The sequence below is a fragment of the Planococcus citri genome, chromosome 4 (genome assembly GCF_950023065.1).
Source record: "Planococcus citri chromosome 4, ihPlaCitr1.1, whole genome shotgun sequence".
Taxonomy (NCBI): domain Eukaryota; kingdom Metazoa; phylum Arthropoda; class Insecta; order Hemiptera; family Pseudococcidae; genus Planococcus; species Planococcus citri.
In genome coordinates, this window is record NC_088680.1 from 41,890,370 (window position 1) to 41,912,145 (window position 21,776).

The window sequence follows — 21,776 nt, forward strand, 5'->3', positions numbered from 1 at the left end:
TCCATGATTTTTTGCGATGGGCGGAATTTCTCTCCACGCCATGGTCCCAGTTTGGGATCGACGTCGAACTTAAATTTTACCTTTTCACCGATATAGCGTCCAGGGGAATTGCTGAATATGTCGCAATATTCTTCGACCTCTTTGAACGCATTTTCAGCCGTTTCGGCTGTAATTCGACCTTTAATTACCAAATTATTTAGATCATTTTTCATGTTCTTTTTGTACAATTCTTGCGCTAAAATTTGTTCATTCGCGAACTCTTGGTCAAAGTACCCAGTTTGTCGATATAAATGATGAATCATTTCGTGTCGATAATTAGGGTCTTCTTCGATATGATAGACAGACAAAGCATCCCTATATTCGTCTTCACGTAGGTAGGGTATTTTAAAGGGTACCCCGTTGCGAGGTTTGCAATTTGCATAATCGTGCCCCTTTTCGAGCTTAGGCTCGATACCTAAGTATCGCATCGATACTCTACCTAATATACACGATTTAGCAGGTGTATCTAGTATGAAGAATGGCGCATAGATTAAGTGTGTACCTATACGCATACATATCTCGACGATATGAGTCATTGTTTTGACTATAGAATTATCTGCCATTTTCAGCATCACTGGTCGTCGTAATTGTATGTATTTAATCCATTGTGGATGCTGGCGTGTGATGTATTCGACTACTGGTTTCGAGATGACGTTAGGTAGAGCACCGCTATCTAATTGAATAGCAAGTGGTTGTAACCCTATCATTACGGGTATTACGCATATTGGGTCTACGGTGGAATGATCGATAAATTGATCTTTTGTCATCGGTTGCATTTGAGTTTCATTCGTAGGTGGATCTTTCTTTGTATGTGCATAGTCGATCGAATCTACATAATTGACACCTAAAACTTTAGGCCCGATTTTGTCAATTTTTTCTGTAGTTTTGATTGTGTCCTCATCGGACTCGTCATCTGACATCGTTACGTCACCGTTAGTACCTTTTATATGTACACGTTTTTTGATTTGAATATTTTCCATATTCACAGGTTTTGATAATTTACCAGATTTCGCCGGTGGATCGTAGATTATTTTCACAAACAGTGAACTACCATCAGGGGAAACCATACGACGCGTATATTCACCTGTTACTTGATCACATTCGATTTTTTGCGATAAAATCTGGACCAATTTACGCATCATTAAGTTGCTGATAGGCATTTTCTCGTCCATCGGGTTTTCATGTAGTTTTAGGTTCGTAGCAAATAGTTTCTTCAGCGGTCCTTTACTTTCTTCTTGATATAATGGTTTGTTAGCATTTTGATTATCGAGCGTGATTTTTTCATACTTATTAAGCGCTGAAGTCATCATTTCTAGTAGGTAAGAATAGGCCGACATTTCCGGGTAATACCTATCAAATTCTTTCGAGTAGTAGAATTTGTCGAGTCGAGGTATTATGTTATTTTTATCATCGACCGCAGGTCTAGTAAAAACTACACCTGTGTCGGATGTAACCACTTCTTGCTTTAGAAATTCATACGCCGGCTGGCGCCAAAAAGTGATGCGTTTATCATCGAGAAGTCTAATGAACATATCGCGGTATGCAATGTACCGATTCAAGCTAACAGGCTTGTCGGTACGTTTACGTGGTTTTACTAAAGGCATTAGTAAAAAGATGTGTTCGACTTTTTTCGTGTCGAGTAAGAGATTAATGATGTTATCGATTTGGCGTGCGACGACCGCGTATGGTTTTTTAGAAAAATTTAGCTCCATCTGACCCATTGATAATACCACTTTTGTTCCTGGGTATATTCGAATAGGTTCTATACGTTTGTATAGTTCTTCTAAACTTAATTGATCGCGCAGATGTTCGTCCATTATCACTTTGTGTGAAATCGATCCTCGTTTAAGGTAATGAACTAAACTGTCTCCAAGCCAGGTATATTCGTCGAATATCGCACTGGGGGGTGATACATTACTAGGTGACTCCCCCGCAGTCCCTAGCTTCGTTGGTTTCCCGCGGGCGTAGCGGCGGGTGGCGGGGTATTTGTAGAATTATTCGCCGCGTTCGGTGTGTTTGTTTGACTCGTTGATGGTTGGGTGGTGGACGCGGTAGCGGGGGGATTGTTTACATGCGAATCCACGTGTGTTGCGGTAGGTTGGGGAAATTGTAACGTAGCGTATTGAACTTGTAACGCATCATTTTGTTCTTGTGTTGATTCAGGTAATTCACTTATCGTAGCCGGTTGGCTATTTTGATTCGTCGCTAATTGTTGGTAATAGTTATATAGGTATTGACAGTATTCGTCGTAATATGGGCTGGTTGCATCGATGTTTAGATTATTGTCTTCGTAGTATTGACCCGATGTTGGTACCTGAAAATTTTGAACGAACTGAGTCGATCCGTCAGGGCCCATCGTTACAAATTGTGCAGGCATGATTGCCGGCGGTGGGGGTGGCAATGCTATGACTGCTGGAGGGGTAGATACGTTTTGCGTATTATTAGTATTGTTGTTATTGTTAGCCGCGTAATTATTCCGATTAGGGTGGTTCTGAAATCGAAAATTTGGCTGCAATCGTGCGTTTTGCGGGAATCTAGGTCTCTGTCCCTGTTGCTGATTTCCATTGTTTCCTTGGACGGATTGTCCTATAGCTTGGGGGGTTGGAAACGTCGGTGGTTGTTGTCCAGGGGGTGGCATTAGCATTGGTAATAATGGTCTTGTATGAACCAAGTTCGGTTGCATCCAGCGTGGTACTGGCCCTTGCATGAATATGTGTCGTTGCATTTGCCATTCTGGAAATGGTTTGGGTTTCGCTTGCATCGGTACGATACGTACACGTCGATGTTTCGCGAAATCGACTTTAATGCCAGCCAATTCACGTAGTTTTGCAATGAATTGTTCCAACGTTTGGTTTTGATCTTGTACCATCATTTGATAGGCGGGTGGTAGTTTTACCGAAATTGCGCGAATGATGTATTGCGTGCCGCGACGATCAGTGTGGCTCAATGCAATTGTGAACCGAATTAGTTGACCGATTAAATCCTGTAGACTTGTCGCACAGTCGTAATTATTACACGCCATTTCAAGTCTATCTTGAGCCCGTTCGTTCCAATAAAATTGGAGGAAACTCTTCTTCGTATTTTCATACGAATCATTTGGGCAGAGAGTAGTCATCCACGCTTCGCGGTCATACGTAGTTACTACCGTTGTAAATACGTGTGCTTTATGCGCATCGGGCGCATTAGTTGCATCAGTGAAATGCTCAAAACGTTGTATGAAATCGTGAGGAAATAAACGGTTTTGTTCCGAGAATATGATATTCGATGCTTTGAGCAACATAACATCGATCTTATTCGGCTGACGACTACCTCCTGGCGCATTCGGTGCGTTGTTGACTCTTTGTTCGAGTGTATTGACCTTTTGCGCGAGGTGTTCAGTGGTTTGCGTTTCTTCCGCGAGTACTTGCACGTGCTCAGCTAATTGGCCACGAATACCACGTACATCAGTTTCTAGTGTATCGATGTCTCTTTCATGATCATCCGTTTTTCTTCTTAGTGATCGAAACCGATTTTCGTTTCGGGTGGCCTGTTCGTCTTGCCGTGCCTTGATTGTTTGGATTTCATCATTGTTCGATTCGGCTCTACGCTGAGCTTTTCCTGCAATTTGTAATGCATTAGCTGCCATGTTATTGGCTTGTTGCGCTGATGCGTCGATGTCGTTGATTTTATCCTTCATCATTTCTTGATTTTTTAGGGTTTTCCTAAAATGGCCATCGATGTACCGCCAGGTATATTTCAATCTTTCAGTAATGTGGTCGACTTCTACCTCGCCGGGTGGCATTGTGGGAGGGTCCATTAACTCTTCCTCACTCACAGGTAGATCGCTTTCATCGTCGGTGAACGGATCGTCCAATTCGTGAAGCGTACTTAAGTTTATTATCGAGGGTGCGGCGGTTAACTTTTTCTTGCTCTTGGTTTGCGGCTTCGAGCTACTAGGCGGTGGTCGTTGCAAATCCTTTTCATTTAGGCTACGCCGCGGCTGATTTCTCAAACGATCTTTTAGGGTCGACATGTCGTGAAATTCCAAAGAATTTTCGTGACAAACGATTTTACGACTTTTTTAATTGCTCTAAACGAGCTACTGTAAGAAAAAATAAAGGGTTTGAATGGAATGTGCCGGCAAACTCCACTCGGTTCGTGAATGCGCGTTTTTACGATTTGTTCAAGGGCAAGTCTACCTCGTAGCAACCGCGAAGGGTTGGCAATCAAGCGTGACGAGGTGAATCGAGTTCCGACGAGCGGTTTCCCGCGCTTTTTCAAACTCGACGATTCGCGCCTTAAAATACACTAAATTTACGCGAATTTCCGGGATTTGCCCTGAAATACACGTAGATAACAAATGCAACGTATTATAAAAAGCGCTTCGCGGATATAAGTTTAAAAATTAAACACTTTAACAGGCGCAAATTCCGTGATGGAAAGCACTTGAACTTTTTGCATGCAGGAAAAAATTCTCGTCAGGCGCCAATGATAAAATAATATAATTACACGTATGAAAGGTAGAACGAATAAAGCGGTTTGGCATAAGATAGGTACTTACCCCAGCTCACCTACACTTTACCGAATAGATACTTACACGCGACGAATATATTAAATTAACAAAAGATACACGATTACGTGCTGAATTCGATATATTTGAGTTTAATCACACAGAAATACACGTCAATAATCAATGATTCCACGAACTCGTGCGAAATAGGGAAAATATCGTACAAATTGGGAGGGATCACTTAAATACACTAATTAATTCTACGAAATAACTTTTAACTTGGACCCGGAGGACACAAAGACTAAAAGGCACATTAACTTGGCGATTCGCGGACAACCGTTGATGAACTGCGAATTGGTCCAGTCGCAAAAGATGCTGCTAAACCTCTTTCGCGACTGTACCAATCAGTGTTACCCGAAATAGAAGGGTTAAATACTCTAATATTACGAGTTTCCGGACATAGGCATAAGTCTCAGTCTAACAAATGGTGGGAAAAGCAAACATTTTTTACAAAAATTTAGCTAAAAACTTGAATATAAATTTTGAACCCCCTCACCTTAAAAAATTCCTCAAGTGCTCGAAAAATGACCTGCTGAAAGTCCTGCTATAAAAGTCTTACTTTTTTATTTTGAAATTTGTTAAACACCCTGTAAAGTGTAAAGTGCTTAAAGACATGAGAATTAAAAGCAAACATTTTTTACAAAAATTTGGCTAAAAACTTGAATGTATATTTTGACACCCCCCCCCCTCAAAAAATTCCACAAGTGCTCGAAAAATGACCTCAGAATGTCCTGTTAAAAGTCCTGCTAAAAGTCCTACTTTTTCATTTTGAAATTTTGATAGACACCCTGCCAAAGTTTTTGAGCTCCATACCCCTTCCTCTCGCCCCCTAATTTTGAAAATCCCATCATGAAAAGTTCATAGTAGTAAATATCATAAAAATGTATGTTTCTTGGAAATGAAAATTGAACTACATATAAAAAAACTCAACATTGAACTTTTGAAATTTCTGAAAAATATTTTTGAAACTGCTCTCAATCGAGCACTTAGTCTCCAACATTGGGGATTTTGATGAGAAATTTTTGCCCTTGGCTTGGATTTTGAAGACATCTTTTGAGTACCAAAAAACATTTTTGGAGCTTAAAAAAACGTGATCCTTTTCTCTAATTTCGCCACCCCTCCCCCCATGCAGAAAAATTGTTGAAATTTCTGTAAAGTTTAGGGGACTGAAAGTTAATTCATGGAATTTTTTTCAGAATTTGTTTTCAATATTTTTTACACCGTGTTCTAACTTGAAAGCTCAAAAGTGAATTTAGAGCTGCTATTAATTTTCGCTAAAATGTTGACCTCAAGTCGTAGTATTTTTGGCGGTTTTTTCTCAAAGTTTTTGTGGATTTTTTCATTTGTTTTCGAACACAGAAAATATTGGAAATATCTAACAGTTGATTTGGGACATTTTTCATGGGTTCTCCGCACCCCTCCCCCATGCACCTTAATAATTTTCTATTGAACTGGGAAGAATAATTTTATTAATTCGAATGAACGAATTTCCTTTTTTTGTTTGCAATTTATTAAAATGAGTGGAAAATATGAACTTTGAAAGTTTGATTACTTACAATGGCCGTTTATTCTCCAAAACATTAAAAAAATAATTCTGTATCATTTTTTAAACTGGAAAATTATTTTGGAATTTTTGGAACGCAATGATGCCAATTTTTTGGTCACTGTATGTATGTATTTCCAAATTTTAAAAAATAAAAAAAGTTGATACGAAGGTCTCCATTGAATTTCATCAAAATTCTTTGACTACGACCTTTAAAATGAAATTTAAAATTCAAATATGGCGTTTCCCAATCTAATAATTAAAACAACAGTGCTTCGGGATTATTATAAGCAGGTTTTAATTTTAAAAAGGAAACACGAAAACTTTCATGCAACACTGTCTCCATTTCCAAATATTTTTCTCTTTCTGAAGAAACCTTTACCAAAGTGTTCAACATGGTTTTGACAGCCCATCTTTCTGAACGTGTAATATGTAAACTTGCAAGATCACAGGAGTATTTAGAAGATGTGAAGTTCCGTCAAGCGACTCGAACCTGAAGCGACGCCGCCGACGCGACGTCTTTCACAGTTTCACGCACGAATATTCAAAGGAACGTGTAGGTACCTACCACGTAAAACAAAGGCGTTTTAATGAGCATACTAAAACAGTAAAACACGTTTGGAATTTGACAGAATGGCACTCGAGACTACTAACCTTTGGTTATAAACACATCGAAAACAGTTGATGAGATCGAACATACTATTTCGCAAAGGTATACGATTACGTCCGTATAAGATAATATTTATAGTATACAGAATTTAGTCGAAATAGAAAAGCAAACTGTGGGTGACATTTCTGAGCGTGGGCGGTTTTTGCCATCACATTACATAACTATAGTTGCGGGAAAACACATCGGGGGCATTGTGACAGAGGTGTAGTACTAGACATCAGATACTGGTCGTTGATTCGGTGTATTGGTATTCAAAGCTCGACAATATTTACCTAGCGATGTTTTATTGCGAAAATGCCGACTGTGCGAAGGGTTGGGTTGGTTTTATAGGTCACATAGGTGCGTTCTAAATAACCGCATGAATAATCTAGCATCAACAACGTGCCGTTTGGCCGGCAATAATTACCAATTGTTTGATTGGATGGTTTGAAAGTGCCTACGTTGCTGGCCATGCTAAATATAGTAACACTATACCATGGCCAGATTACGTATACATAAAAATGCCAACATGAGGTACGCGTACAAAGCGAATGAAAAAAATTGCCGGACTATGGCTATTAGTGTTCCTTTGTTATGTAAATTTTTAAATTCACACAACGGTGTTTTTTTTATGCTGATTCGGAGGCAAAAAAAAAAGGTATATTTTAACGAGCGGTGGTTGCAAAATAAACTCCGCATTTGCCCGCCCCCTCCCTCGTTCCTATACCTACGATGAAGATACCTAATGCATAAATTGTTTCATCTACCTTTTCACTGATCCCTTCTCCTATGTCTTTATTCTGTCATAAGATCCAACAACAGTCAACTTTACTACGATATTTCTGCTTTTCACGTCCAACCTTCATAGGTACCGTATGCCTATAGGCCTTACAACACATGGCCACGTAATTAAAAACTTACCTACCTATTGCTTTTGCCTTCGATGTCAAAATTTCATAACTACGCCGAACAAAAAAATACAACTTTGACAGTTTGGACGCGTTTGGAACAAGTTTAAATTACAAATGCACAAACATATGAAAACTTTTACTCCGAATGATGACGTATTTTCAAAAAAAAGAACATACCTACAGGTACCTATATCTGCTGTGTAAGTGTGTATACCACGATTGACGAGGAACTTTGTTCTTTACCTTTTTTTTCTCTGAAAAATCAATCGTTGAAATATAGAGGTATCCATCTGAACCGATGACATATTAATTTTAGAGCAATTTTCTTATAATAACATATACCTTATGGGGTTTTGGCTTTGTTCGTATGGTGGGGAAGCAACCATTGCCAAGAACTCATCGATAATGACACTGACAATATGAACCCTGCTACTTGAACAAGTTTAGTTAAAGCTTAGCCCAAATATTGATTCTACATTGGAAATGTGTGAAGGGTAATTGATTCAAGTCCTACAATACTTAACACGCGATATTTTCTCTCGCACATCTATTGACATTTCGCTTTTCCCATTTCTCTTTTATACTTAGTATACTAGTATAGGATTATCAAACCAAGAACCATAATATCCAAATGTTACGGCCAAAGTTTTACGACTCTGTGGGAAGCTCGAGGTATCCAGAAGCGTATAGGCATTCGTATTCGAATGTCGTTAAATTTTTATTCTTCGATGAATGAGTTTTCCATATTTTTTTCACGCGGATAAGGCTTCTGGTTGGTGTATTTTTTAATGCTTTCATTTGCTTAGAAAAAAAGAAATTGTGACGACTTTTTTGTGGTGTAAAAAAGTTAGAAAAAGGGCTTACGAGGGGACCTTTTGAACTAGCACTCTTGGAATTGAACATGACCGAGCTAGATCGAAAGAGGATGTACTAAAACCTCCGTAACGAATGTTTCAGATGCCGAAATTCATCAAAATCTTCTAGTTTTGGGCCATTCTGGATCCTTCAGCAATTTTCTAATTTTCTCCTAAAATTCCAAATCGTTCTGGAGGAAGGACCAAAAATGAATTTTAGCACCTGTAATAATTCTGGTCGGTTCCTATTGGATACCCTCTCGACCGCTTTAGATGGTTATCAGCATCAGCACTAAATTCCAGTAGTGCCAGTTTAAAAGTGAATTTTTGACCAATAAATCCCGGAAAATATTTCCACAAAAATTAGATCTTCTCAGAAGGTACGAAGGTTCAGGTTGTCCTAATACGACTTGGACAGATCTCGTAAAATTCGAACACGTTGACCTACAGAGTTGGTAAAAAAAAAACATTTGAAAGCTCAAAGAATTCTACATAACATAAGTATTAAAAGTTCAACTCAGTGACGCGTGTGGAAAACAAGTAGGAGCGTTTTGCGCGAGGCATGTTCTGCTTTACCCTGTAGAAAAAAATACATAAAAAAATCACTTTTTTTAAACCTCAGAACACATTTATTTTTAATAAGTTATATTTGTTTTACAGAGTTTTGAAAAATTGGTGGCAATTGTTGACCACTTTGTCATCGCGGTATCAAACTATTTACCACGGAGATGAGTTTTCAATGACGGAAACAACCATAAATCACAAAGTACCAGGTATGGCGAATATGCAGGAGGAGCATCAACTCAATTTTCCACTTTTTGAGGAAATCTGTTGTGAATTTAGTGGTGTGAGGCCTAGCATTATCGTGATGAAGAATCCAGGTTTTTTTGAGGTTTGGATGGTTTTGCGCAATGTGTTTCCTCAGCTGTGTTAAGACCTCACAATAATAGACAGCGTTGATGGTTTGGCCTTTTGGTTCAATGTGAGAGTAAACGAGACCTCGGCAATCGAAAAAAGCTATTAACATGACTTTCATAACTACTTTCACCTGAAGAATTTTTTTCCCCCTAGGAGAATCGTGATGCTTCCAGTGAGCAGTTTCTTGCTTTGTAAGTGGATCGTAGTGATAGGCCTAAGTCTCATCACATGTTATCACCCTTGATAAGAAAGTAGGGTCCTCTTTTAACATTTTTTCCTTTTTCAACATACCTGTATGCGTTTTTGAAGCTGTTCAGTGGTCAGATGATGCAGAACCCAGCAGCAGGACACATGTCGCATTTTCAATTCGATTCTGAGAATGTTATCAACTGTTGATTTTGACATATCCAAAATTGCTGCTACCTGTCTGACTGTGAGGGAACAGTCTTCTAGAACTATAGTTTTGATTGTGTTGATATTCATCTCAGTGGATTTCGTTACTGGTCTTCCTCCATTCGCGACTAATTCAACAGATTGACAGCCACCAGTTAACAGCTGATGCCAACGGAAAATAGTGCTTCTGCTGATTGTTTCATCACCATAAGCAAATCTCATTAAATCATATGTCTGAGTAGGCGAATAACCAAGCAAAAAACAAAACTGTACTAACCCCACGTTGACTATGTTTTCACTCAGAATCAGTTTCATCAGCCATTATCGCGATAACACAAACTCACTATTCAAGGACTAGAAAAACTGTGTGTTTAACTCAAGCACGCATCGCTCAATCGGCTATCACTCATATTTTTCTGATACTACCCTATTGAGATTTTGATCTATTGTTCATCAAGGAATGCACTCATTGACTTTTTAGATATGGACTGCTAGCGGCCCATAAGCTTAACATATGGCTAGTGTCTTGAACATAGTAAGTCGAGGGTTGAGATCTGCGCATGCGCCAGCTTTGTTATGACGTTATACCACCCAGGTACGTTACATGGAGGTGAGGGAGGTACAACTTTGTCACCTGGTACGACGTCATTTTTCAGATTCTGGCATGCGCAGAAGCCAAACCTCGACTAACTGAAGAACTATGTTCAAGATCATTGGCTTATGTACTGCTAGCAGTCCATATCTAAACACTAAACAGTCAATGAATGCACTACAACTGTTTTTTTATTTTATTCATTAGAATGCGTAGTTGTGGAATAATTCCAGTTTTAAAAAACTTACAGGGTGAAACTCAATAATGCTTCATGTGAAATGCTCCTACTTTTTTTCCATGCGAGTTATCAAGTTGAGCTTTTAATATGTTATATAGAATTGTTTGAGCTTTCAAAGTTTCAAATGTTTGTTTTTACCAACTCTGTAGGTCAACGTGTTCGAATTTTACAAGTTCTGTCCAAGTCATATTTGGAAAACCTTTGTATATCTGGAGAACTTTTTTTCTTTTGAGATATCACCTAATGTGTGTGCATACTCTCTCAAAATTTTATTCCTTGACCTTTTCTGTCCATCATTAATTCATATTTCATTGTATGCCAAGTACCCAAGTTCATATTATTGCCCATTCCATTGTACTTACAGGTATTTTTTTCTATTAGCCATCCGGTTGCTTAAACACTATATGAATGGTTATTTTATGAGTGGGGGTTACATGATGGGCCTGATAGATGATTTGGATTTTCAAAATTTGTGTACCTACTTCAAAGCAACTAAAATTTTGGAACTCATTGACTATTTTCACCTCCATATCAAGAGCATTTGTTGAATGTCAATTTTACATTTTTTGAGGCGAGATAAATTCTTTGCTGTAATTGAATAAATTATTGTTTGTGGTAATTGAATAAATTAGGTACGTACAGGAGGTATTTGCGTTGATAGGACCAGCAAAAATTGGAATTGTGTTTTTTTTTTGATACGCCCTTTCCAAAAACCCAACACTGTTTGAGATTCCCTTAAAATGTGACAAAATTTTTATCTGTACATGGAAGAATTTCAATATTAATTCAGCTCAAAATACTTTGCGCACATTTTGAAAAAACAAGCGAAATCGGAGACATGATTTTTTTCACTCTAATGCAAGTAAATGTCAGAGGCAGATACGACGTAAAGTTCGTGACAAGTATCCTGACGCGATTTACTCAGCTTGTAATAATTTTTTATCGATAAAGTTTTCTGTACAACAAGGTTCATCAAAATGACATACGCCATGTCAGGCAGTACCACATGATGAAGTTGGGAGAAAAAAATGAAAACGTCTTTCGACATATTTGGCGTAGAAACACGTTAAAAATAAATGAGAATTTGGACGTTTCAACCATCTTCACACTTATTCCTTTATTCGTACGGTTGTACGTGAAAATTAAATCGCATTAAAAGCCTTAGAAATAAGAGTAGAATAAAAGAAAGCCTTCGACGCGTAGAAAAGTCTACACGGTTAGTAAATTAAAACATATCGTCATTTAACCCCGATGCGGCAGCTTAGCACCGTTCGCACTTCGCATCCGGCCAAGCTAACCTGCAGAAGAAAGTAGGCAGAGAAGAAAAATAAGTCGCATTATTTCTCCCCAGAGTTATTTGATTTTTTGCTATTTGGCTCAGGCGGCGTACACCTACTACATGTACTAGGTAGGTATAGGACGAGGTGAAGAGTAGCTATAGTGGAATGGAGGAGTCCAAACTATAGAGACATGTACACACATGAGGTAGATTCGTATAAGCTTTAAGAGTAATGAAGTCTCAAGCAAAACGGTACACCGATGATTCGGTCGTGGTGTTTCGCCCTCTTGTATATGTACATCTTTTGATAACGCCGTCTTTCCTCAGCTGTTTTTCTAAACCCATAAAATATCCTCTTTTTTCCTTTTGTTTCGCCTTTCGCCGTGAAATAATGGCTTTTTCCCGTATAGCTTTAATTTTGAAGCAATTTCTTTTTCTTCTGTATTCTCTCGTCTCCTTCTAGACTTTTTTTTTCTCCTCCTCGTCGCCATTTTCCACGTTCCTTTTACGACGTTTTCCGCTTCGTCTTTCACGTATATGACGTACGATTCCCGTAAGAATACTGGCAATTCACAAAGTAATCGAGGTGCGTTGGCAAAAAGACGACAGACGACATACTTTAGGCAGAAATTTTCCTCGCCAAATTGATTACTGTTTGACAAGTGATAGACCGTAAACAATATTTACCAACGAGTTTTCGATTTGGTGAAACAAAATAGCGAACTTTGACGGCGGCGCTTTGTGCGCACCGCCGCAGCTCTTCCTTCTTCTGCGACAGTCGCAACCTAATTCTATTACTTGAAAAGAAAATAAACTTCGCCAATTGTCGACAGTTTCGTTAAATTCGATGGATATTTGAAAATCGATCGTTTTCTTCGAGTCGAGTAGATTGGTTGTAGTTATTGTAGAGGATTTATCGTAAGAGGAATGAGTGGGAGGAAACGAGGAAGGAGAGAGGTAAGGAGTACTCCCACATTTAAAAAAATATATTCTCAAGTTTCAGTTTACTACGGAGGTATGAGAAGGTATTACATTAGGGCAACTGGGCAAAAATTCTTCCTTTCAAAGTAAGATCATGAAGGAAAACTTTGATTTTGATTGAAAAATGAGATCCTCAAAATTTGAGTGAAAAAATGATATCAACTTGTGTCTCAAATCAGTTCGTTCGCGGATAATTCACCAAAAATTATTCAATTATTATTTGTTCGGAAATGATTTACTAAAAAATTCAATTCGACCGCGAATAATTCACCAAAAATCAAGTAAATGTATCGATTCGTTCGCGAACGAGTCACTTATACGAATCAATTCGTTCGCGAATGATTCATCAAAAATTGTTCAATTTGTTCGCGAATGATTCACTAAAAAATTCAATTCGTTCGCGAATAATCCTCCAAAAATCATGTAAATGAATCGATTCGTTCGCGAACGAGTCACTTATACGAATCAATTCGTTCGCGGATAATACACCAAAAATTGTTCAATTTGTTCGCGAATGATTCACTAAAAAATTCAATTCGTTCGCGAATAATCCACCAAAAATCATATAAATGAATCGATTCGTTCGCGAACGAGTCACTTATACAAATCATTTCATTCGCGAATGATTTATCAAAAATTATTCAATTCGTTCGTGAATGATTCATCAAAATTCAAAAATCAAGTAAATGTATCGATTCGTTCGCGAACGAGTCACTTATACGAATCAATTCGTTCGCGAATGATTCACCAAAAATTATTCAACTCGTTCGCGTATAATTCACCAAAAATTGTTCAATTTGTTCGCGAATGATTCACTAAAAAATTCAATTCGTTCACGAATAATCCACCAAAAATCAAGTAAATGAATCGATTCGTTCGCGAACGAGTCACTTATACGAATCATTTCGTTCGCGAATAATTCACCAAAAATTATTCAATTCGTTCGTGAATGATTCATCAAAATTCTAAAATCAAGTATGTAAATGTATCAATTCGTTCGCGAACGAGTCATTTATACGAATCAATTCGTTCGCGAATGATTCACCAAAAATTATTCAATTTGTTCGCGGATAATTCACCAAAAATTGTTCAATTCGTTCGCGAATAATTCACCAAAAATCAAGTAAATGAATCGATTTGTTCGCGAACGAGTCACTTATACAAATCATTTCGTTCGCGAATGATTCACCAAAAATTGTTCAATTCGTTCACGAATGATTCACTAAAAATTTTTTCAATTCGTTCGCGAATAATTCACCAAAAATCAAGTAAATGAATCGATTTGTTCGCGAACGAGTCACTTATACAAATCATTTCGTTCGCGAATGATTCACCAAAAATCAAGAAAGTAAATGAATCGGTTCGTTCGCGAACGAGTCACTTATACGAATCAATTCATTCGCGGATAATTCACCAAAAGTTATTTAATTTGTTCGTGAATGATTCACTGAAAAATTCAATTCGTTTGCGAATGATTCACCAAAAATTATTCAATTCGTTCGCAAATGATTCACCAAAAATTATTCAATTCGTTCGCGAATGATTCACCAACTACATATTAGTCAATTCGTTCGCGAGTGATTCACCTAGAAATCAATCAATTTGTTCAATCGCCAATCGGTTGTGAATGATTCGATTCGATTGTAAACAGATCAATTGCTGTACAAATGTTTCAAAAAAAGTGACTCAATTTGTTCGCAAAAAAATTGCATTTCAAGAAAAGTCGGCCTTCTCTTGCGTGAGTGTTTTTTTTTGACTGATCTGTTCAAAATTTCACGACCTTCAGAGGCAAAGAAATTTTTCATGAAAAATTGTCTGCGTAATTCTGCATCCAATCTGTGTGTCTCGATTTCTGTAGTCAGCAAAATTTATGCGAAAATCATTGCCTGATCTCGAATGAGATCCTTCATGATCCCGATTGTTCTTAGATCCCGAACCGGAACAGGCTAAACCTCCAAATCCTGAACCCAAACCCTGACCCTTGATCCTGATCCTTTATATTGTAAACCTGTGATTCCGAACAAAATCGTTCGGGGTTTCGTTCAAATCAGAGGGTGCCAGTTTAGAAAGTTCCCTCATGGGCTCATCAGAACACATCTTGAAAAAAAGCAAAACTCTCTAATTTAACGAATCAATTGAAAATAAGCTCGATAGCGCAATGGAGGGTTATGTAATCTCAAATTACTACCTACTTTGGAAGCAGGATGAAAATAAAACTAAAAATACAGGTACCTCTACGTATGTGCTCACAATCTCACATACATACGATAGATAGTACCTATGTAAGAAGATATTAAGGACATTTTTCTCTCTAAATCCATCTATAATAAAAAATGGACGATTTTTCTTCATATAAAAATAACTATGGTCGGAAAAATACACGCGATATTTTCAAACATAACTGGAAAAATGATACTGGAGAATCGGTACCATATTGAGAGCCAGACAGTTAAAATCGACCATGCAAAATAAATTTCGTTCTATTTCCCGACACGTTTTTCATTTTTAATAACAGAGCGCACATATTTCGATAAAATGAACGAATTGTTCTGGGCAAAAGCTCGTCGTAACGATACAAGAAATACCATAAATCACTCAAAGACCGAGTCAATTTATCCACAGAGAACATTTTCGTTCAGTGGCTTCTGAGAAGCGATGGTAAAATTCGCACCCAATACGTAATTATCTAACACCATTCTTATTCGTTAACTTGTCAATATTTTCGATTTTTCATACATGGCTAGCATTTCTTCGCCTCGTTTTATTCGCCGATCCATAAGATATACGCTTTCGACTTTCGTGTTAGCATGGTTTTAGGGAATAGGGAACGTACGAGCGACGACGACGACGCAACAGAGAGAAAGGAATAGCATGGGTATTGAAAAAAATGCATTACATTTTGGCAACAATAAGCTCGTAAATTCTTTTATTCGAGTCGAGCAATGAAACTAGTCAACTTATGCGAAATTTATGATTATAATTTCGCTATAAAAGCCACAGAAAAAAGTAACTCCGGGTTTGCTGCATAGAAAACTACCCTATATAACCAATTTACATATATTTTTCGCGAGTAGTTTCACCGCAGTTTTGCGATTTCATTCAGCCAAGGTACGTACTATACGTACAGCTTAGCTTGCCTTATTTTTTACCTTTTTTTTTTTTGGTTTTACTTCTTGAGTGAAAAAAATGCTCGAATTGAGTGTCTGAATTACATACCTGTTTTGTAATCAGTGTTGCCAGATCATCCAGTTGCGAGGATTTTGCACTCTTTGTAATTGAATCTGAAATTTTTTTTTTTTTTTTTGAAATGTTTCCAAAATATTTTAAAACTCTATCTCTTATTTTTTCCTCCCTCCCTTATTTTCTCCTTCATCACCTACCCCCCTCCTCCTTAAAAATATCAATTTAAAATGTAAAAACTTACAAAAGAAAATTCACAGACATGACTTAGCTAGATCCTCAACTTTTTGCTTTCGATTGAAAATCCCGAAACCTTGAAAATAGGTATATAGGTGAAAATATCTCAAACATAGACTAACCATTATGAAATCCGAATAATCAACTTTTTCTCCTATTCAATGCGTATAGTTTTTAATTACTTTTCTAGCCCCTCTATCAATTTCCAACATTCGTTCCATCAATTTTTTGATTTTTACAGCTGGATGGACTTGGGAAAAATCGTACTCTTTACTCTGCAGGAATGCTAAAGAGTCCAAAGCAACAGGTAGATGTAAAAAATCCATTCAGAGGAGGAAATGGAGAGAAGGAGAAAACATTAGGGTGATGTTTGAGGCCCAGCGATGTCATTTTGCGGTTTTTTGGGATAATTTACATTCCAAAACAATGAAAATTGATATCAGCCTCTAAAAATTCACTTTTTACGATCTTTCGCAAAGTCCAATTCAAAAATTCTTGGTCTGAATACCTAAAAAAAAGTTTGAATCATTCTGGAGCCTCCATGTATAGTAAGTGAAAGGGGGATTTTGAATCAACTAAAAATGAAAGTGACCTTACGACCTATTAAAATGGGTTAAAATTTCCCTACATCGCGAGAATTTTAAATATTACGATGGAGCTGTGTTTTTGTTGAGGAATTTTGAGTTCAAAATTGAGTCATGATTTTCAGAAATTTTGAAAAAAAACCATGCTACCTATTTAAAATAAATTAAAATTTCAAGAGAAATTTTTTTTTGAGAATTTTTGAAGAATTCTGAGATCAAAATTGGGTCATGATTTTTGGAATTTTTGAAAAAGTTCATTATGATTTATCAGACTATGTTAAAATTTTAGGAGGAAATCAGAAACTCCTGTAAAAGTTTATTAAGAGTTAGTGCTCAAAATCAACTAAGTCATGATTTTCAGGAATTTTGGAAAAGTGCCATGCAACCTATCAAAATGAGTTAAAATTTCAGGAGAAAATCTGAAATACCTATCTGTTGGGTAAAACTTTTTTTTGAGCATTTTCTAAGAATTTTGACCTCAAAATTGGATCGTGATTTTTGGAATTTTCGAAAAAGTGCCAAGCAATCCATAAAAATACTCGTAGGTAAAATTCCGAGAGAAAAATCAGAAACTCCTGTTGAAATTTTTTAAAAGTATTTTTCAAGAATTTTGAGCTCAAAATTTTATTAAGTCATGATTTTCAGGAATTTTGAAAAAGTGCCATGCAACCTATCAAAATGAGTTATAAGATTTTAGGAGAAAATACGAAAAGTTGGGTAAATTTTTTTTTGGCATTTCTAAAGAATTTTAAACCCAAAACTGGATCACGATTTTTGGAGTTACAGAAAAAGTGTCACACAGCTTATTAAAATGAGTGAAAATTTTAGAAGGAAGTGAAAAATTTCTATTAAAACGTTCTTGAACATTAAAGAATTTTAAGCCCAAAATTTTGTGATGATTTTTAGTATTTCTGATAAAAAGCGATGTAACTGATAATGTTGGGAGGAAAATAAGAAATATCCATTAAAACCTTATTTGATCATTTATTGTAAATTTCGAGTTTAAAATTGAGTCATAATTTTAGGGATTTTTTTTGAAAGAAAATCAGAAATTCTTCCTGATGTTTTTTTGAAGCATTTCTTAAGAATTTTAAGCCGAAAATTGAGTCATCATTTTTAGAATTTTTGAAAAAGTTGTCATGCGATTTATCAAAGTGGTATAAAATGTTCAGAAAGTTGAAAAATTTCTATCAAGTACAACTTTTTTTGAGAATTTCAAAATAATTTTAAGCTAAAAATTGAGTAATGATTTTTAGAATTGCTGAAAAATGTTGTATGATCGATCAAAGTACAGGTTAAAATCATGGGAAAAAATTAGAAATTTCTATTGAAACGTACATTTCTAAAACATTTTGAGCCCGAAATTGGGTCATTGAGATTTTTGAAAAAATTCAATGCAACTGATTAAAATGAGTTGGGAAAAAATTATACCTACTCTTCAATCAACATTTTTTTGAGTAATTTCTGAAGAATTTTAAGTCCAAAATTGGGTCATAATTATTGTTAAAGTGTGGTCAAATTTTGGAAAGAAAATCACAAATTGCAATTAAAATTTTTTTTTGAGCAGTTTGAAGAATTTTGAGCCTAAAATTCAGTCATAGTTTTTGGGATTTCTGAAAAAAAAAATGTGTCATATGACCTATTAAAATGAGTTAAAATTTTGGGACAAACTCCATAAAAATTTAATCACAGATTTCAATTTTTCAAAGTAAATTCCAAGCTCGTTGTTGAGGTAAAAAAAAACGAGAAACAGGGACTTTGCATTGACATTTAGTATGTGCTTCTGCCTTCGTACCAAATTTCTTACCTGAAAAACAAATTTTGGGAGGTAATTGAGGTAAACACTACCCCCCCCCCCCCAGGTGCAAATGGAAACCCGTTTATGCGCTCAAAAATAGTCTCCCTTCCCCTTTTGCTTATTGACTACTCGAATACCAAAATGAAGATAAAAATGTAGGTAAATATAGTTACAGTTAGTCCTTGAAAGTCTAATTTATAGTTACCTGTTATTTTGTGCGTTTATAAGTGTCACAACACGATTTTTTTTTACCAACAAATAAACCAAGTTTGAAATTTTTCAAGCAAGAAAAAAAATTATATACATTTTTTATTCGAACTTTCATCGAATTATTGCCAAATGGGGGAAAACTAACATATGCATAAAGCAAAACCTTATGTCACGAAATGCTGGCAAAAGAGAAAAGTACATACTTTGCTTATACAATGTATGGCATAGTAGGTGTATTCGCGTGCGTGTCACTTTTATTATATCACCTACCTGCGAAGACCATAATCCGTATATTCCATGAATTGAAAAAGGTTAACATATTTTTTATAACTGATCATATACGGGGCGAGTAAACTATCTATGATTTAAATATGTAATTTTTTTGGCCTTTCAAAGAGCTTTTTTTTTTCAAACCGTCGACCTGGTAAAATATGCACGCATTTGCCAGGTTATAAAAATGCTAACTATTCGCGTAAAAAATATGAGAAAAAAAGTCACATTCGATGGAAATATTATCTCCGGGCAGTTTACCTGTGCCAGTAAAAAGCTATATAAGGTTAAAGCAAACAACATAAATAATTCAACGTGCTCGATGCTTTTAAGAATAACAACGTAGTTGATGCGAAAAAAATGGCATAAAACATTACAAAATCGCCCATTTTATTATACGTACCAATAATAATAAAAAATTGATTATTTTTATTAGGTACCTAGAAGAACTAAATTTAGAAGAAAACTAGTGCTAAGTTCAAGGGTACGAATATATAGGGCGACTATATAGTAAAATTTCATTCGTGATGAAAGTTTTCATATTTTTCTCCCCATCAACTTCAATTTCAAATATTTTACGATAAAATTTTATGACAATTTTTTTTCAATGTCGTCGCTCATTTTTTCTCTTTGAATATTTCGAAAAGAATTTTTTCCCTACGTGTTCTTATTTTCTTTCTAAGAGAAAATCGCGTGTCGACTTTTAATTTAGTTTGATTTCGCGAATATTATTCAAATTAGAAATAATTTCACGTAGGTAGGTCTCTGGGTGGGTATACGTTAAGATCATATGGTGGAATCTGAATGGAACTAGGGTGTTTTAAATTTGTTTAAAAATTAGCAAATATCTTAGTTGGTATTTGTTTTTTTTATGCTGAAAAAAAAATTACATCCGTACGGAATACGAAATTATGATTTGTTTATGCAAATGAAGGAAACCACATTTTAACGTAAAATGCGCGCAGTATCTCGTATTTTATCATTCTTTTATTTATTCGTATATAGTGCTTTTTTTTCTATATTCATATTCTAGAATGATTTTTTTTCATTTCGTTTCCTGTAGCATTCTCATTTTTTATTTATTTACTATGTTCTACATTTTGAATGTTTTTTTTTTCGGTGTTTTTATTTTGTATTCAGTGTTCGTTTTGTTTCTTTTTTTCTATTTTTTTTTTTTTTTTATTCTCTCGTCTCACCCTCGACGTAAAAATGTAATATCTTTAATTTATTATTTTCTTGGTGGAGGAAAAAAATATCTGACAAGTTATTTTTTTAAGTTGTTTATTTTGTACGTGAAAAATATTAACATTATGGAAGCTTCGGTTTATTTGGGTAAAAAATATTCCGCTGAGACGTGCTCGACTTTTAAAATATAGATCAGACGTGGTTTACGTTTTGTCAACACGTTAAGATTTCAACTTTAATTCATCGTCGTATTCATTCACACCAAATATTTTCTGAAGGGTTCTTTTCTCTTTTTTCAAAAGTCTGCCATATTTTTAGGCGAAGGGTACATGAAAAGATGGTAGACGAGCGCTGAATTTTTTTTCCTCCATTAAAAAAATATTTCGGATTGCGGTGTTACGTGATTTTTAAATTAATAATGTTGCTGTCATTTTCTTTTTCAATTTGGGCGAATTTTGGAATTTTTTTTTTGCAAATGTAGGTCTACACCAGTGATATATTTTTACAATTCGTTTGAAATTGCAGTTGAGACTCTACTAGTGCTTTTTTCCTGATTTGAAAAATTTAGAAGGAAGATTTATCTAAAATGTTCTCCTCGAATTTGGATTCTTTAAAAGATTTTTGCAGTATCATTTAGAAATTCGATATGGTCTTACTTATTTGATCTTAAAGTTTCAATAGGTCCATTAATTAATTGCTTTTTTTGAATTTCTATAACGTTACTCTGGACGCTGCATCAAAGTCTAACAAAAAAAGTAATGAATGAATGCAGAGTTATTGCAGCAACGCTGCAGAAAGCATTGACGGTTGCATGCAATGCAATCCATCCATCGTATGTGCGTGAGACTCGCATGTGAATGACGTAGCCTGCCATACTTGTATCCCGTATCGCAACATTCCCAACCAAAGCCACCTGGCCAGCTGATAAACTACTACGAGTTGCTACTCTTAGATAAGATGTTGCATCGAGTAGTATATAAGCTGAAACCCGCTTCATGGTAGTCAAGCTCTGGTCTCCCTTCAGTACGAATAAATCTTTCGCCTTTTACTAAAGATTTCCGTGGAGGGGGACATTTACGAGCATTCAAACCAATTTTTGGACGCCTTGACTTCGTCGAGGCTTATTATTTATCACACATCTTTCTTCACTTTTGTTCCATCTTTGATCTCTTGCATTGCATGTTGAAGTTTCATGAATGCATGACATGAAGTCTTTATTACTGCAGACGTCTCATCGCATGAGTGCAACTGCAATCTCATATGCAATTGGAGAGAAGTTGCAACTTCACTGCCACCTGTGAGTAAAGTAATGCATAGTTCATTGCGTGTAACTGTGAAAGATGATTTCAGAATTTGTGGGAATTTT

At 36.1% G+C, this 21,776-nt stretch overlaps 1 protein-coding gene and 1 non-coding gene across 3 annotated transcripts in view; both read left to right on the forward strand.

Annotated features, from left to right (window-relative positions):
• Hs3st-A (Heparan sulfate 3-O sulfotransferase-A) overlaps positions 1-21,776 on the forward strand; it is a 130,729-nt gene that overhangs the window by 47,965 nt on the left and 60,988 nt on the right. The window lies entirely within an intron of this gene.
• LOC135846111 (U5 spliceosomal RNA) lies at positions 21,415-21,532 on the forward strand. Its single transcript, XR_010558888.1, has one exon. It is a non-coding gene; the product is annotated as a U5 spliceosomal RNA (small nuclear RNA).